Source organism: Bidens hawaiensis, unplaced genomic scaffold (assembly GCF_021521415.1).
Source record: "Bidens hawaiensis isolate Kalapana, Puna unplaced genomic scaffold, B.hawaiensis_p1.1 tig00020513_1, whole genome shotgun sequence".
Taxonomy (NCBI): domain Eukaryota; kingdom Viridiplantae; phylum Streptophyta; class Magnoliopsida; order Asterales; family Asteraceae; genus Bidens; species Bidens hawaiensis.
In genome coordinates this window covers 36097-51302 of record NW_027493132.1, presented here as the reverse complement: position 1 = coordinate 51302, position 15206 = coordinate 36097, and the positions used below count along the sequence as shown (strand labels likewise).

At 42.4% G+C, this 15206-nt stretch overlaps 1 pseudogene; it reads left to right on the top strand.

The window, feature by feature from the left end:
* The first annotated feature begins 556 nt into the window (after positions 1-556).
* On the top strand, positions 557-2100 carry LOC143560907 (molybdate transporter 2 pseudogene; annotated as a pseudogene).
* The last annotated feature ends 13106 nt before the right edge of the window (positions 2101-15206 follow it).

Here is a 15206-nt window from a genome sequence, read left to right as displayed (position 1 = left end):
TTCTCAAATCCTTCCTACCCAATTCCTACTTCGCATTCCAATATCCATCGTTAGACACTGTTAATCTACTCTTTTCTTTTAATGACTAATCTTCTTCCTATACCCTCAGTATCAACAGACGATTAATATTATTCCACACAATAGAAACCTGATGGATTTTGTGTCAAGCATGTCTGGCATGTATCTATAACAAACTAATGGGTATACCCGATACCCGATAAATACCTGACGAATTTGAGACGAGTTTTTACAATCGGGTATAGGTTTGGGATTACCTGGACCCGTCCCATACCGACTCATTGCCATCTCTACCTATAACGAGGCTAATGACACCTCAATTTTGCAAATCTAGCCTTTTGCTGTTGAACTAAAAATGATGTTAAAAAGCTGTAAACTAGAAATAAAAGTCACGGGGTTACAATTGTGATTTCTAAACTAAAGGTACTAAAACAAACACTTAACAGAATATTCCAAGGAACAAACACTTAACAGAATATTCCAAGGATCAGTTCTGCGAATCCCTTAATATTAATACATCCCCAGCAAACAAAAACTAACCGTCACCGGAAACCACCATGGACGAAGAATCATCACCCACCACCACCACACCACTCCTCACACACCACCCTAACCTTAACTGGTTTCGCCAAATCCCATCCAACGCCATCACCTCCCTCCACCTCCACAAAACCACCTTCTGGTCCGAACTCGGCGGCTCAGTCGGCGACCTCGGCACCTACATACCCATCGTCTTAGCCCTAACCCTAGTCTCCAAACTCGACCTCGGCACCACCTTAATCTTCACCGCCTTATACAACATCCTCACCGGACTCCTCTTCGGCATCCCCATGCCAGTCCAGCCCATGAAATCCATCGCCTCCGTCGCCATCTCCGAACAACCTCTCCTCACTCTCTCCCAAATCGCCGCCGCCGGTATCGGCACCGCCTCCGTCCTCCTCTTCCTCGGCGCCACCGGCCTCATGTCGTTCCTGTACCGGTTCATCCCGCTTCCGGTTGTCCGTGGCGTTCAGCTCTCACAAGGGCTTTCGTTTGCTTTCACGGCTATTAAATACGTCCGGTATGAACAGGACTTTGCCGCTAATAAACAGGGTGGTTCACGCCCGTGGGTTGGACTTGATGGGTTGATTGTTGCCATCTCAGCGATTGTGTTTTTAATAATCACAACTGGGTCTGGTGAAACTTATGAGAATAGTGAAAGGTTTGCCGGAAAACTGAAGGTTCGCCGGAGACTGAAGATATTATCGGCAATTCCCGGTGCTTTGATTGTTTTCTTGATGGGTATAATATTATGTTTTATTATTGACCCTGGGATTATTAGTAATTTGGAATTAGGGCCTTCGAAGTTTCATGTTTTGAAGATCACATGGGACGATTTCAAAACCGGGTTTCTCCGGGGATCGGTTCCGCAAATCCCGTTATCGATATTGAATTCGGTTATCGCGGTTTGTAAGTTATCCGTCGACTTGTTTCCGGACCATGAGGCGTCGGTGACTGCGGTGTCGGTTAGTGTGGGGGTGATGAATTTGGTGGGGTGTTGGTTTGGGGCGATGCCGGTGTGTCACGGGGCGGGTGGGTTAGCAGGTCAGTACCGGTTCGGTGGGAGAACCGGGGCTTCGGTTTTGTTTTTGGGAGTGGGGAAATTGGTGCTGGGGTTATTGTTTGGGAACTCGTTTGTGAGGATATTGAATCAGTTTCCGGTGGGGATTTTGGGGGCGTTGCTTTTGTTTGCGGGGGTGGAGTTAGCGATGGCGTCGAAGGATATGAATACGAAGGAAGAGTCGTTTGTGATGTTGGTGTGTGCGGCGGTTTCGCTCACTGGGTCGAGTGCGGCTTTGGGGTTTGTGTGTGGGGTGATGTTGTTTTTGTTGTTGAAGCTTAGGGAGGTCGATTGTGGTGCTGATGACGGCGATGAGTGAATGACGAAGCAATGGGTTCGATGTTTTTAGATATGGCGCTCGAGGTTGTATATTGAATGAGCTTTTAAGTTAGGCTTGAGCTCGACTCGAGTTAGTTTAATCGTGGCTTTGTTGAAAGTTTTAACTTAAGTACTTACAAGTGGATCAACTTGTTTACAGAATTGTTTATATATTTGTTATCTGATTAATATGATATATTGTTATAAATTCTTTTCATTTCATCTATTGATTGCAGTTGCAGAACTTGCAGTAGCATTTTTTTAATAAGTTTAGACATCATTTCTGAATTCTGATACATAAACAAGTTTATATTTTTTGCTTGCTTACTTAAATTCTTCAATATCTGAGTTGCTCAACTCTGCTTCCATTCTTTTTCGTACACAATCCCATTTTCTCTCTTAATGTTAAATGCTGATGAACCCAAATATGACAAACAAAATTTAAAATTAGCTAAAAAAAATTAAACATGCATACTATTAACGCGATACCTTACCCGATTCCAATCTGATACATTATAACTAAAATTAGACTTAAACCGGAAAATAATAAGCTGCAATAAAGACGGATTTACGAACCTGAAATTTATGAAGAGGCAAAATCATAACCTGCAATCAAAGAATGAAGCTGCAATTTTCAATTAAAACGATCGATAACCAACAGTAAAATTACGATTGATTCAATTCAATTTACCCAATTTGATTGGTATTTTATCACTAATTACTATTGATTCTATTCGACTTACCCAAACGCTAGTGAAGTTTAAGGCACATGATGGATAGGGAAAATGGTCTAAAAGTGAAGCAACGTCGCATTTAATCGCTTAGGGGAGAGGGCATTCAGTATCGGTTATTAGCAATCAACCTAAGAGAATAACGGTGATTAGCAATCAATTGATGGCCGGAGAATTAAAGGATTGAATGATTAAAGGGTGTCGGCGGTGAAGCATATAATTAATACAATGGCGTCTCATAGAGAGAGAATGTAGAAGATGAAAGGACGCTTATCTCTATTATAATGTAATATAGATATAGATATACATATAGATATAGATATTGGTTTACTTGAAACATGCTTGTAAACAATTTATTTATATTCCTTCACCTTGTGTATTAGAGCAGACATTAAATCATTTTTTTTCATAAAGAAATGCTAATTTCGTTTTTAGTATAAATTACATAAACTTTTAAACTAGGTAAAGGTGTAAGTTTAGAATCTCAACATGTGATGTGATTTTCAGTAAGCTGATGAGCATACTATGAATATGATACAAGATATAGAAGACGATTTTAGAATCGAATACGAGACTAAAAATAAGAATACCCGTCCCAAATTCTGATATACATGTTTAAAAGTTAACACTTAACAGTGTATAATGGTCACTTTTGGGTTGGGTCATGACTAGGCCCAAAAATTCCATAACCACTTAACCAACTATACTTTGGGGCTTTGGGCCACCGTTTTATAAATTAAACCAGGCTCAATTTGCTTGAGCCTAGAGGTGCGCAAATCGGGTTCACCTTGAAAACCCGAACCGGTTCGGAACCGGTTTTTTTCACACCGGGTAGAAAATGAAACCGGTTCCAGTCAGGAACCGGTTCGGTTCCCGACCCGAACCGATGCCCAGAAATGCAAACTTTTAGGAACCGGGTAGGTTGGAACCGGAACCGGTTTTTACGTAAAAACCGGTTCCACCGGTTTTTTTTGAAATTTAAACATTATAGCCGTTAGGAACCGGTTCCAACGGCTATATAGCCGTTTTTGACCGTTGGAACCGGTTTTTTAACTATAAATAGGTTATCTTCTTTCTATAAATAGCAAGGTTTGTTTGTGTACTTGTTAAACCACTCCCAAAACTATAAAACACACTCCAAACCACAATTAACCTTAAACCGACAACAAATGGCAACCAATGATGACGTTGTTATGGTGATCGAAACAACAAGATGCCCCGATGTTTGGGTTCATTACGATTTGTGTCTCATGACCGACACACATGAGTTGGCACGTTGCAAATATTGCTCGAAGTTTCTTAAAGCAGCGTCCAACTCGACATTACGAAAACATACGAATAAGTATTGTCGAGAGAAAAGAAGAATGGAAGCTAAAAAAACGGAAGTGGGAGAGTCGTCCGGCTCTACAACCCAAAAATAAGTATTCCCGGATTAAAACGACGGACTTTGTTTTTTATGTTTTAGTTGTTATGTTTAGTATCGTTTATGTTTTAATAATGTTTGTAATAGTTATTTTTTAGATGAATAAAATGTTCGTCGTTATTAAAAAAGTAACAAACAATTAATCATGAGTAACAAAAGTAATTATAATAAAACAAATCAAAACTAAATATTAGTTGAACAAGTTACAAATAATTTTACCAAAACAAATAATTACAACTCTTCTTCGTCTTCATTCTCGTCTTCACCCTCGTCTTCGTTATCGGAAGAAACCCCGTCCTCCGCCTCCTCATCATGAATATGACGCTCTATTGGTATTTCGTCTTCAAAGTTCGCCTTGTGTTGTACACGATCCACCGCATCCAAATGGTCCTTTAGGCAGATGCAAACCTCTAGAGACTCGGGAGTTAGCTTTGTTCTTCGCATAGATAACACCCTCCCACTAAGAGAAAAAACCGATTCGGAAGCAACCGTTGAGGCTTGTACGGCAAGCAAATCACGAGCCATGGCGGATAGAATGGGAAATTCGTTTTGTTTACCTTTCCACCAAGCCAACAAATCAATATTGCGAATTTCGTCGACCGTTGCGCCCTCAACATAGTTTGCTCCACTATATCGACCAAGTTCGCTACTTGGTGTGTTTCCTCTTTGCCTCTTAGATGCCGATTCACGAATCCCATTCATCAAGTTTATAAGTGGGTCATTGCACGGCCTACCAGTTGTTGTTTTTTTCACAAAAGACGATCTCGTGCTTGGACCATACATTTGAAAATAATGGTCATAAAGGTCTTGAAGGTTTTTGTTGAACTTGTCCTTCGCTTCCGTCGACAACTTCGGGTCAATCTCGTGCATACCTAAGTTGTCGAATATTTCCTCAATCGTTGTTTCAACCCCATTAACATTCCAATAGGGGTTTAATGCGGCGGCACAAGTAAAGACCGGCGGTATGATTTCAAAATATTTTATGAACTTTTCTTTCATCACCGCAACAATATTTTCGAAGAGTTTGTTCTTCTCCGCAAAGCTTTTAAAAACACAAGACATATAGTACAATTCTTGCAAAACCCAACAACTAGTAGGGTAATAGACTCCCGATAATTTTGTTGTTGACTTTTTGAACACATCAAGATACTCCAACAAATAACCGACTTGGACCCAAACACTTTCCGGAAACATATCGGCCTCGCGTTCTTCAACAAGATTGTTATGAAAAGCTTGTAAAGTTTGGCGTTGGGCAAAAGCACACTTTAACATATGACAAGTTGAGTTCCAACGGGTTGGAACGTCCCAATTCGGCCCGAATACTTTCTTTCAACCGACTTGCAATAGTTCTTATATTCAAGATGTCTTCTTTTACCACTTTTGAAGACATCTTGTAACATAAGTCTAAAGTATTTTAAATCATCACAAATGTGTTCATTGTCAAGACCTATTTGGACAACCAAGTTGATGATATGTGCAACACATCGGACATGAAAAAAATCCCTGAAACAAGGTGGTGAATATTTAATGATAAATTTTTCAGCCGCCTTAGTATTGTTTGAAGCGTTGTCAAACGAAATCGAAAATATTTTATTTCTCAAGTTGTAAGTCGTTATAACTTCATCAAGTAATTCAAACAATTTTTCGGCGGTATGTGGGAACGGGAAGTTTTCAAAAGCGATGGTGCGTTTCATCAATTGCCATGTCACCGGATCAACCCAATGAGCGGTGACACATATGTATGATTCGGGCAACCCGTGTGGTGCCGACCAAACATCGGTAGTTAAACTAACCATGGCTTCTAAAGAATGAAAAGACTCGATTAACTCTTTTTTAGCACACTCCCACAACCTGATACAATGACGTCTTAAGGTAGTACGACTTACATGTGTGTATCTCGGTTGTAGAGTTTCGCGAATCAACGACGTCAACTCCGGGTCATCAAAGTGGTTAAACGGCAAACCTCGTTGAATAACGAACTTTGCCATTCTATCTTGAACTTGAGTCGTGTTGTAACGAAATAGTGTACCATCTTTACCCAAGTCAATTTGATCGGTCGCGCCAATCCCTTTCAACGCCTTGCAATATGGCTTCTCGATGTGCTTTCTCAAAGTAGAGTTGGAATCGTGCTTTAATATTGAACCACATAGTTTGCAACGAGCCTTTTGATTACCTTCGTCATTGTAACACCCCGACCGATGGCGGATTATACATCGGGGCGCCACGTATTGTTTCATTACTCGTGACACTATTTGGGTGTCAATATTTATTAAATACATTTACCGCGCACGCGCAGAACACGATTTCACGAAGTAACATAAAACTAATCATATCATAACTCAAAATATTCAAATAACATAAACTTGTCTTGTTACATTTTAAACTAGGTCCAAAAGAAAAGAAAACATCCTACGTGTCCTTGAGATTCCCAAAGCAGCTACAGCAAACCTGAACATGTGTTAAAATAAAACATCAACACTTGCGTGTCGGTGAGAAATCAAGTTTAATAGATATAAATAGATAACAATATCTGCGCGCATCATGTGTATAACTGGTGTTCAACAAGGGTGTAATCAGATTGTGATCAAGCCTTAGATCATAGCTCATAGTTCAATCCGTGCTCCCAGTTGAGCACAAAAACAAGAAAACTGTGCAAGTGTAAACAAAAGAGAAATCATAAACGATAGTTCTCCCGTGTTCATCTAATGGATCCATGAAAACTGCGGAATAGGCCGACAAGACGGTTAATGATCCACACATACAAATAAACAGCCAAGTCTACGTCCATAACACATGGGGTTTTGCGCGACAAAAGTTTATAAACAAGTTTAAGACTCAAGTTTGTACGAACACATGAACATCCCAAAACATTAAAAATAAAAAGGGATTAGGTACGAGGTTACTCACCTGAAAAAGGTGTGTGGAAAGATAATGCAAGAATCTACTTTTAAACAAGCACAAGTTAACCTATAAATAAGAGGTTATTGGTTTAATGATTTGTTTTATGCCTTGAATATATGTTAGTATAGTAATATGTATCTTTATCAAATTATTATATATTATATATTACCGGAAATCTGGGCAGGACAAGGGAAAAGACGGAGGCAAGAGAGTGGAGGCGGCTGAGTAATTAGGGCAGAGAGCAAAGGGAGAGAGATATGGGGAGTGTTTAAGTGTAGTGTGTGAAGTGTTAAGAAAATAGCTATATATATAGGGAAACCCTAGGGAACACAATCCCTTAAAAAGAGGAAAAGATCTTCTCAAATCAGACAAAAGATATTAAAAAGCACAAGAAAACAAAAGCAAAAGATAACAAAAGATATGCCGGCAGCTGCAGGGGATGGAAAAGCTGACAGGTTGCAGGTAAAGCATGGGAGGGGTCAGATAAAACACTGTTCAAGGCATGCAAAAGAAGATTTCAAAAGATTATGTCAGTCACTTTTTCTGTCAACCAATAGGATTGGTGCGCATGCTGCGCCGAAAGTGGCTTTTCGGACAGATGTCAGAACTGACCTAAAGTGCTCACACAAAAGATAAGATATTTCAAAGGCATACAGGCTGACCTAAACAGAAGAAAAGACTTAAGGTCTGGCGCGAGAAGACTCGAGCGCACGCGCGAGGGCGAAGGCAGACAGAGGACAAATCCTTAGCGCGCCGCGGGAAGAACTTAAATCCTTAGCGCGCCGCGGGAAGAACTTAAATCCTTAGCGCGTCGCGGGAAGAACTACAAATCCTTAGCGCGTCGCGGGAAGAACTACAAATCCTTAGCGCGTCGCGGGAAGAACTACAAATCCTTAGCGCGTCGCGAGAAGAACTACAATTCTTAGCGCGTCGCGGGAAGAACCACCGTTCTTAGCGCGCTGCGAGAAGAACTACAATTCTTAGCGCGCTGCGAGAAGAATTCGTCTCGCGTAACGCAGGAACAGCCGGTCATCACGCAGGCTTCCTTGTAAGGAGTCTGGCGCGTGGAGCTGCGCAGACATCCTTAGGCGGGAAGAACCAAAGGACAAGCAAAGAGTTAAGAGAAAAAGGGGTTCAAGGCTTAAGGGTTAAGCAGAGGGGCGGGATGGCGACAAGAGAGAAAAAGAGGCGGGACGGCGACAAGAGAGAAGAAGAGGCGGGACGGAAATTATTATTATTAGTAAGTAATATAAAAATATATATATATAATTTATTAAATGTTAAACTTACAAAGATTAATAATCAAAATTTAAATTATAAAAAGAATCGGATCGAAAACGGGTACCTGGGTCGGGTCGGATTGGGCAGTTGTCACAGTCTCCCCTACTTTTAGAAATTTCGTCCCGAAATTTATCTCGAAGTAGGATGCGCAGAGAAAAGGTGCGGGTACTTGATCTTTATCTGATCTTCCCTTTCCCAAGTGAACTCGGCTCCGCGCTTGGACTGCCAACGAACTTTAACAATAGGGATGCGACTGCGCTTGGTTTTCTTCACCTCGCGATCCATAATCTCAACAGGCCTCTCAACGAAGTGCATAGACTCATCAACTTGAACTTCATCAAGTGGTATGTGAAGGTTCTCGTCAGCTAAACATTTCTTAAGATTGGATACATGGAAAGTTGGATGCACATTGCTGAGCGGGGGCGGCAGGTCTAGCTTGTAGGCAACTTTTCCTACTCTCGCGAGAATCTTGAACGGACCAACATAACGAGGTGCAAGTTTACCTTTCTTCCCAAAGCGGACAACACCCTTCCAGGGTGACACTTTGAGGAGAACAAGATCACCAACTAGAAATTCGAGAGGCTTCCGCCTGCGATCTGCGTAACTCTTCTGTCGGCTTCTGGCAGTCAGCAGATGATCACGGATCTTGGCGATTTTATCGGTTGTCTCTTGAACTAGTTCGGGTCCTGTGATTTGAACTTCACCCACTTCGTTCCAACAAATCGGTGAACGGCACTTTCGACCGTAAAGTGCTTCAAATGGGGCCATACCGATGCTGGAATGATAGCTGTTATTATAAGAGAACTCGACCAGAGGTAGGTGTGAATCCCAATTACCTCCAAAATCAAGAACACAAGATCGAAGCATATCCTCAAGGGTTTGAATGGTTCGCTCAGACTGTCCGTCAGTCTGAGGATGATATGCAGTACTCATGTCCAGATGAGTTCCTAAAGCAGATTGGAGAGATTTCCAAAAGCGAGATATAAAACGGCCATCGCGATCGGATATGATGCTCAAAGGAGTACCATGACGGCAGACAATTTCCTTGACATATAGATGCGCAAGTTGTTCGACACGGTAGGTTTCACGAATGGGCAGAAAGTGGGCAGACTTGGTCAATCGATCCACTATTACCCAAATGCTATCATGTTTGCTTGCGGTCAAGGGTAACTTGGTGATAAAGTCCATTGCTATACTTTCCCATTTCCACGTAGGAATTTCAGGTTGTTCGAGCAAACCAGATGGGCGTTGATGTTCAGCTTTTACCTTAGAACAAGTTAGGCATTTATATACGAACACAGCAATATCCTTTTTCATACCAGGCCACCAAAAAGAAAGGCGCAAATCTTTGTACATTTTGTCAGCGCCAGGATGAACGGAATAACGAGTTTTGTGCGCTTCACACAGTATGACAGAGCGAAGATACTCATCATTGGGGATCCAGATGCGATTGAGATAACAGAGAATTCCATTCAGGTTAGGGACAAAATGCGCTTCCGCGCCACACGCTAACTCGGCACGAAGGTTGCCATTGCAGATGGATGCGCGCTGCGCGTCACGAATGCGTGATTCAAGATTGCTTTGAATCGGCGCGAAGTGAAGCTGCAGGCGCGGCAAGATACAGTTAAGTTGGCTGGGTTTTCGGCTGAGCGCATCGGCTACCACATTAGCCTTACCAGGGTGATATCGGATCTCACAATCGTAATCGCTGATGAGTTCGTTCCATCGGCGTTGTCTCATGTTAAGTTCCTTTTGATCAAAAATGTGCTGAAGGCTTTTATGGTCGGTGTAAATGATACACTTAGTACCATAGAGGTAGTGTCTCCAGATTTTCAAGGCAAATACAACTGCACCAAGTTCGAGGTCGTGAGTCGTATAATTCTTTTCATGAATTTTGAGTTGCCTAGACGCGTAAGCGATAACCTTGCCTCGTTGCATAAGTACACAACCGAGACCTTGGTTGGAGGCATCGCAATAAACGACAAAGTCGTCAGTACCCTCAGGTAACGCTAGAACAGGAGCTTCGCACAACAATTGCTTGAGCGCTTGAAAGGCTTCTTCTTGCTTCGAGCCCCAAATATACGGTTTGCCTTTGCACGTTAATGCTGTTAAGGGCAAGGCGATTTTTGAGAAGTTCCAAATTAAACGCCGGTAGTAACCAGCTAAGCCCAAAAAGGAACGGATTTCGGTAGGAGTGGATGGCGTAATCCAGTTCTTGATTGCTTCAATCTTGGATGGGTCGACATGAATACCCATCTTGTTTACAACATGACCAAGAAACTGTACTTCATCCGACCAAAACTCACACTTGGAGAGTTTGGCATAGAGTTGTTCGGTTCGAAGCTTTTGCAACACCAATCGAAGATGTTGCTCATGCTCGGCCTTGGTTTTGGAATAAACCAGAACGTCATCGATAAACACAATCACAAATTGGTCCAAGAAAGGCCTACACACCCGGTTCATTAGATCCATGAAAACGGCGGGTGCGTTGGTTAAACCGAAGGACATGACCAAGAATTCAAAATGACCGTAGCGGGTTCGAAAAGCAGTCTTGGGAATATCTTCATCACGGATACGCAACTGGTGATAGCCAGAACGGAGATCGATTTTGGAGAAACAAGAGGCACCTTGGAGTTGATCAAAGAGGTCGTCAATACGCGGTAAGGGATACCGGTTCTTAATGGTGAGCTTGTTCAGCTCGCGGTAATCGATACACATGCGAAACGAACCGTCTTTCTTTTTAACGAACAACACCGGAGAACCCCATGGCGAAGAGCTAGGGCGAATGAATCCTTTAGCGGTCAACTCTTGGAGTTGACTTGCTAATTCTTGCATTTCAGCGGGTGCAAGACGATAAGGAGATTTGGCTACAGGGGAAGCACCAGGGACAAGATCAACACGAAACTCGACTTCCCGAGCAGGAGGTAAACCAGAAAGATCATCGGGAAAGACTTCAGGAAAGTCACGCACGATGGGGATTTCAGAAAGTTTCTTCTTTCCTTCATCGGGTTTGACCACATGGGCTAAGAATGCAACACATTTCTTCCGCAAAAGTCTTCGGGCTTCAGTGCATGACATAAGTTTAAGACCGTTAGATGGTTTCTCGCCGTAGATATGCAGATCACCATTTTCTCGAAGAATGCGAATCATCTTTTTGGCGCAAATAACTTCGGCGCGATTTTGCGAGAGCCAGTCCATACCGATAATAACATCAAAGCTTCCAAGCGGCATAGGAATGAGGTCGATTAGAAAATCGTTTTCGTTAAGGTTAAGCGTGCAATCTTTGATCACGGAGTTTATTAAAATAGTTTCACCATTAGCCAATTCAACTGAAAAGTTTTCGTTTAAGTTTACTCGCGGTCGCGCAAGTTTTTGTTCAAATGCGCGAGAAATAAAACTTCTATCGGCGCCAGTATCAAAAAGTATAGATGCATATTGTCCGTTAAGTAAAAATGTACCATTAACCACGTCATTATTCGCTTGCGCTTGGTGCGCGGTTATATTAAAAGCTCGTCCGCGCGTCACTTGGTTCGAAATTTGGTTAACTGGGTTCGCTTGCGTAATCTGTACTTGCAGTCTCGGGCACGCGTTCCGGAAATGACTGGGGTCACCGCAGTTATAGCACGACCTGGGTCGTGGATTAGGGTATGCTGGTTGTGGGTTTAGCGGGTAAGTTGGTGGTGTTTGCGCGATTGGGTTGGCTGGAAGGACTCTACAGTTCTCAGCAGTGTGACCAGTACGGCCACATCGGTTACATTGTCGGCACGGGACTTGAGGTGGGTGGTGAAGTCTACAGGTTGGGCAAAAGGGTTGGTTTCCTGTGTAGGGTTTCTTAGTTGGCGGGGCAGGGAGTGCTGGATTGGTTAAGGCATAGTTGTGGACTACAGGAGGTGTTGGGTAGGTCGACAGTGGGTTAGGCGCGTAAACTGGAGGTTGGTAGGTGGGTTGCTGGACAAGGGGTGGGTTGGTAAGCGCATAGGCTTTGCGCCTGCGCTTGAGGTTGTTACGGTTTGAGGGTTCTGGCTTGGTTTCTATTGGTTCTGGGACAGTCTTGGTGGGTTTGGTCTTCTCAGCTCCCCGCAGGAACAGGGTTCCTGCCCTGACATGGTTGTCGCTGAGCACAGCGCCCAACTCGATGGCGTCAGAGAGGGTTACTGGGTTCCTGGCCCATACAGAATCTTGAATTTCCATGGGGAGACCCCCAAGGAACTTCTCGATGGCTCGGCGGGAAGGGGTAACTAGGTGTGGGACAAGCAAACTTAGTTCGTGGAAGCGCGTCGCGTACTCGCGCGCTTCGCCACTGTACTGCTTCAAGTTCCAAATTTCCTCCTCAAGGCGCTTTACTTCGTTGGGAGGGCAGAATTCTCTAGTCAAAAGTTCCTTGAATTCCTCACAGAGCATGCTAGAAGCAGCCTCTGCGCCACGCGCGTGAGCTACTCCGTTCCACCAAGTAAGCGCCCTTGATTCTAGGACACTTGAGGCGTATAAGATTCGTCGGTCTGGAGGGCATTGGGTATGGAGGAAGGTGTTCTCAACTTTCTCGAGCCATTGGAGCATTACGGTGGCTCCTTCAAGTCCTGTGAATTTTAGAGGGTTACCCGCATTAAAGGATTTAATATTGTATCCGGAGGGGTTGGGATTATTTCGGTTTAAGGCTTGGGCTATTGCGGAGGCCATTTCCTGGGAACGTTGCTGCCTACGTCTGCGCGAGGCTTCTCTCCTCTGATGACGGCGAGATAGCGGAGGCATTCTTTAAAAGTTTTAATTTTTGTTAATATCTTGGTATGGGAAATCGTTTTAGCGCAAAGTATATCATTGTGAAGCTTGTTTCGCGGAGTTAAATGCTATCAAACTTTGAAGTAAAATATGAATTTAAATGCAAACTTAATACAGGTAATGAATTCGAATTGAAAATTGACAATTCATGTATCACCATGACTTTTCAAATCTTCAATTTAAAATATCGAGTAAATGAATATTGGAGATTGACAATTCATGTATCACCATGACTTTTCAAATCTTCAATTTAAAACATAAAGTTAATGGTAATTGAAAATCAACTATTCATGTACCACCATGACTTCTCGGATTTTCAATCCCCACAACAAACGAATATGTAAGTAAAGAAATAAATTGAAATTTAATAAAAATCGAAAGATCGCGAATAAAACATGAAATCAAGTGCTGCGTATTCGCCAGCATATTTTATAAATATCGAGTAAATAACAATTAGCGCGCAAACATGAGATATTTCTCATGCGCGAGAAGGGACTCTTAGGTATTCTAGGTCGTTACGTCTAACCACCTATCCTAAAGTCACGGAGCTCTGATACCAATCTGTAACACCCCGACCGATGGCGGATTATACATCGGGGCGCCACGTATTGTTTCATTACTCGTGACACTATTTGGGTGTCAATATTTATTAAATACATTTACCGCGCACGCGCAGAACACGATTTCACGAAGTAACATAAAACTAATCATATCATAACTCAAAATATTCAAATAACATAAACTTGTCTTGTTACATTTTAAACTAGGTCCAAAAGAAAAGAAAACATCCTACGTGTCCTTGAGATTCCCAAAGCAGCTACAGCAAACCTGAACATGTGTTAAAATAAAACGTCAACACTTGCGTGTCGGTGAGAAATCAAGTTTAATAGATATAAATAGATAACAATATCTGCGCGCATCATGTGTATAACTGGTGTTCAACAAGGGTGTAATCAGATTGTGATCAAGCCTTAGATCATAGCTCATAGTTCAATCCGTGCTCCCAGTTGAGCACAAAAACAAGAAAACTGTGCAAGTGTAAACAAAAGAGAAATCATAAACGATAGTTCTCCCGTGTTCATCTAATGGATCCATGAAAACTGCGGAATAGGCCGACAAGACGGTTAATGATCCACACATACAAATAAACAGCCAAGTCTACGTCCATAACACATGGGGTTTTGCGCGACAAAAGTTTATAAACAAGTTTAAGACTCAAGTTTGTACGAACACATGAACATCCCAAAACATTAAAAATAAAAAGGGATTAGGTACGAGGTTACTCACCTGAAAAAGGTGTGTGGAAAGATAATGCAAGAATCTACTTTTAAACAAGCACAAGTTAACCTATAAATAAGAGGTTATTGGTTTAATGATTTGTTTTATGCCTTGAATATATGTTAGTATAGTAATATGTATCTTTATCAAATTATTATATATTATATATTACCGGAAATCTGGGCAGGACAAGGGAAAAGACGGAGGCAAGAGAGTGGAGGCGGCTGAGGAATTAGGGCAGAGAGCAAAGGGAGAGAGATATGGGGAGTGTTTAAGTGTAGTGTGTGAAGTGTTAAGAAAATAGCTATATATATAGGGAAACCCTAGGGAACACAATCCCTTAAAAAGAGGAAAAGATCTTCTCAAATCAGACAAAAGATATTAGAAAGCACAAGAAAACAAAAGCAAAAGATAACAAAAGATATGCCGGCAGCTGCAGGGGATGGAAAAGCTGACAGGTTGCAGGTAAAGCATGGGAGGGGTCAGATAAAACACTGTTCAAGGAAAGCAAAAGAAGATTTCAAAAGATTATGTCAGTCACTTTTTCTGTCAACCAATAGGATTGGTGCGCATGCTGCGCCGAAAGTGGCTTTTCGGACAGATGTCAGAACTGACCTAAAGTGCTCACACAAAAGATAAGATATTTCAAAGGCATACAGGCTGACCTAAACAGAAGAAAAGACTTAAGGTCTGGCGCGAGAAGACTCGAGCGCACGCGCGAGGGCGAAGGCAGACAGAGGACAAATCCTTAGCGCGCCGCGGGAAGAACTTAAATCCTTAGCGCGTCGCGGGAAGAACTACAAATCCTTAGCGCGTCGCGGGAAGAACTACAAATCCTTAGCGCGTCGCGGGAAGAACTACAATTCTTAGCGCGTCGCGG